The sequence below is a fragment of the Rattus norvegicus genome, chromosome 9 (assembly GCF_021556685.1).
Source record: "Rattus norvegicus strain SHRSP/BbbUtx chromosome 9, alternate assembly SHRSP_T2T, whole genome shotgun sequence".
NCBI lineage: Eukaryota > Metazoa > Chordata > Mammalia > Rodentia > Muridae > Rattus > Rattus norvegicus.
Genome location: NC_141542.1, coordinates 128,001,821 through 128,005,762, shown reverse-complemented (window position 1 = coordinate 128,005,762; position 3,942 = coordinate 128,001,821). Strand labels below are relative to the sequence as shown.

The following is a 3,942-nucleotide window of genomic DNA, read 5'->3' as shown; positions in this document are numbered from 1 at the left end:
CCCTTATTAATTATTTAGATTTGGGAATATTAAATAAGGATGGAATTTACAAGGAAAACAGTATAATTATGAGAGTAATTTCATTGCATTCTCTACTCTTCCTTGAAATATTAAATTTATTCAAATTACACAAAGGGCTTTTATGAATACTTTTCCAGACCTGCATATAATGTACTTTGACCATCTTTATTTCTACTATTTATTACTTTTTTGTCATTTCTTAGTAATTATTTTCCTTCCTTTTAAAATGATTTTTTTATTCTTTGAGATTATAAAGTACCATTTTTCCTTCTTTTTCCTCCTTCCAAACCCTCCCATATACTCCTACTTTCTTTTAGATCCATGGCAAACTTTTCTTTAATTGTTGATATGTATATTGATTTATAAATTATAATTAATTCCTAAATATATGAACACAATCATATCTATCTTCTCTCCTAGATTCTATATATAAGATAAACCAGGAAGAAGAATTTGTTTTTTCTGAGTCTGGCAGATTTCACAATGTGATCTCTACAGATTCTGTAGTTCATGGACTTCATGAATACTTAAAGTTTTAAGACTTTGGGGCTCAGAGAAGGACAGTTGTCCCAGGTTCTTTGATTAGGAGTGAGTCCATGCACACAATATTCTAGCACTCATTGGAGTTTGGAAGTGTTTATGAAAAAGATGTTGACACTGACTGAGTCTTTTCTAACCCAAGTTCACATTTGTAAGTACATATCCAAAGACAGACCACACGATGCATAAAAGGAACTTCAAAATCTATTTCTCCAAAACTACACCTCATGGCACATGGAGGGAAATCTAAAGGGTCATTATCTTAAGGAAGTAGAATTATGTAAAGCTTTTCTGAATAGTAGCTAAGAGCAATGACATTTGTAGTGACTTGCCAGCATATGGGCCATTATGTATCACAGTGTTGAGCCTCTATCCAATAGCAATAGAAGCCAGATGGGGCAGAGATTACAAATTACATTGGTTTTTCATAAAAAAGTGATCTAGAGATGTTACTCTTTTTCTCCCTGAATCTCTCTCTCTCTCTCTCTCTCTCTCTCTCTCTCTCTCCCCCCTCCTCTCTCCTCTCTCCCCTCTCTCCCCTCTCTCCTCTCTCCTTCCCTCCTCTTTTTAACAGACAGTGACAGGGCAAATGACAAGGTTGGTTAAACTTCATTTTATGAAACAGCCAACTTCTTTAGAAATTTCTGACTATGGTGGTTGGAGGAGCAGCGGTGATCATGGGTTGGCTGCTAGAAAGAACGGGATTCTCATTTCAGGTCATCATCAGAAATGCTAAGTTTGCTATAGAGTAAGGATCAGGAGATCTGACCCTGGCTGCAGAACCATTCCTGGTTGCAGAATACAGGGCTGTATTTCCACTTCATCTTTCCAGACCATCCTAGGATATCCTAAGATTCCATCTGGGAGATTATTAGGAATTCTTGGAAGGGAAAGAAGGAACATTGTTTGTTGGAATAAAAACAGGGTTGAATGAGTTCCAGAAAGAAGGCTTCTCAAACTCGTGGACAACAATCTGCTGAAGAAGATAACTTTAAAAACCAACTCTGCAATATGCAGAGAAGTAAGATGAGAGGAGCCACCTCAGGAAAGAAGTCAGCTGGTTTGCAGCTGAAGAATCTTGGTCCAGTCCTCCCAGGAAGATGGGGAGGTCATTCTGCTGAGAACCCCCCTTATAGTTCTTTGAGGAGGACAAGGAAGAAGAAACAGAAGACTCCTGGCAACGGTGACAGTGGCAGTACCAGTGAAGTCTCCTAGCCCCCTCGGAAGAAAAGGGCACGGGCAGACCCCACTGTGGAGAGCAAGGAGGCATTCAAGAGTAGGATGGAGGCGAAGGTGAAGATCCCAGAAGAATTAAAACCATGGCTGGTGGAGGACTGAGACTTGGTTACTAGGCAGAAGCAATTGTTCCAGCTCCCTGCTAAAAAGACTGTAAATGCCATTCTTGAAGAGTATGCCAATTGCAAGAAATCACAGGGAAATGTTGATAATATGGAGTATGCAGTTAATGAAGTTGTGGGAGGGATAGAAGAATATTTCAATGTGATGCTAGGCGCTCAGTTGCTCTACAAGTTTGAAAGGCCTCAGTATGCTGAGATTGTGCTGGCTCACCCTGATGTGCCAATGTTGCAGATCTATGGGGCGCCACACTTACTGAGGTTATTTGTGAGAACTGGGGCAATGTTGGCCTATATGCCACTTGATGAGAAAAGCCTGGCATTATTCTTGGGTTATTTCCATGATTTCCTTAAGTATCTGGCAAAGAATTCTACCTCTCCATTTACTACCAGTGATTACAAAGTGGCTTCTGCTGACTATCATCACAAAGCCCTGTGTAGGTCTACTGAACACTCACTCTTGTCTGGTATCTGTATAAACGCTTCTGTTTAGTCCTTTCATTGTATAATTGATGTTCTTTAAAAATATCAATGTAAAACAGGACTTATGTTTCAGTTTGTTTCCTGTTCTGTTGTAGACAGAAAATAATGGAGTGCCCTGCTCCTTTCCTCATTTCAAAGTTGCTACTGGTGTATGTAGTAATTAGACAAAGAAGAAATTCAGTAGACCATTTATTGCCTAGTTGGCAACATTGTTTGAATGCTGCTGGTCCTATCCTTTTGACACTACACAGTTTTCTAATATGTGTTAATGCTATGTAATAAGATGCCCTGGTTCCTAGTGCCAAAGGTTCAGCTTACTGTATATACCTGGAAACTCATGCATTTGCTCAAATTGTTGAAGGATGGTGATTTGTTTCCTGGTTTTTGTATTTGAGTCTAATGCATGTTCTAACACGATAGAGGCAATGCAGAATTGTATAGCCACAGTTTTCTGAAAAGTTGATATTTTAGGAGTTGTATTTCAGATCTTAAATAAAACTTGTTTCTAAATTTCAAAGGAAAAAAAAAAGAAATTCCTTCATGTATTTGTTAAGTGAAACACAGTCTTCCTTTGGTACCTCAGATTTGTTTTAGGACTTTTGTGTGCATACTGATACTTGGAGGTGCTCAGTTCCTTGTATTAAAAGGCATTTTCACATGAGCAACACAAATATATGATCAACATCATCAACAGTAAGTGTGTATGCATATGGGGAGAGTTAGGGTATCTTGTCCTTGAGACAAGATTTCCCTCTGTTTTTCAGTGAGGCTGATGGGTTGTGCAGTGAGTCCCAGAGATTCTTATGCTCTAGTGGCCTATCAGCTCCTAGAGCTGAGGTTACAGGTGAATTTGCAATCATGTCTGGCTTCTGGATTCCGTGGATCCAAGGTCAGGTCCTCATGTTTAGACATCAAGAGCTCTAATATGTAGAGCCAACTTTCCAGCCCACTCCTATATGTTTTGAATCATCTTTCAATTGTTTTTAATACTTGACATATACTGTTTAAAGAATAATGAGAAAAATGTCTATATATGTTTAGTCAAGGCTCAAATTTTATTTTTAGAATGTTTTTCATCTGAGGTTAATTGAATATAGAAATATAGAATCTACAAGTAGGGAGGGACATCTGTACAAATAGATAAAATTTTAAAAAATGGAATATTCCACTGTTGATTTTTTTGAATCAGAGGAAGCTTGGCCTAAAATGCAAGTTGCATAAAATTAAGGTCTGTCCCTTAACATCAGAAATTTCACAGGTAACAAAAGTGTGTGTGTGTGTGTGTGTGTGTGTGTGTGTGTGTGCATGTGTGTGTTTGAGTGAGAAAGATCTGATTTTTAATTGCATTTTTAATTTACATTATGTGTTATCCCATTTCCTGGTTTCCCCTTCAGAAACCTGTTATGCCCCCTTCTATGAGGGTGCTTCCTCACACACCCACCCACTCCCTCCCACCTCCACACCCTGACATTCCCCTACACTGGGGCATCATGCCTTGAAAGGAGTTCTTCTCCCATTGGTTCCTGACAAAGCCATCCTCTGC

General features: G+C 38.8%; 1 pseudogene; it reads left to right on the top strand.

The window, feature by feature from the left end:
* The first annotated feature begins 1,441 nt into the window (after nucleotides 1-1,441).
* Nucleotides 1,442-2,409, top strand: Morf4l2-ps2 (mortality factor 4 like 2, pseudogene 2; annotated as a pseudogene).
* Nucleotides 2,410-3,942: the final 1,533 nt, after the last annotated feature.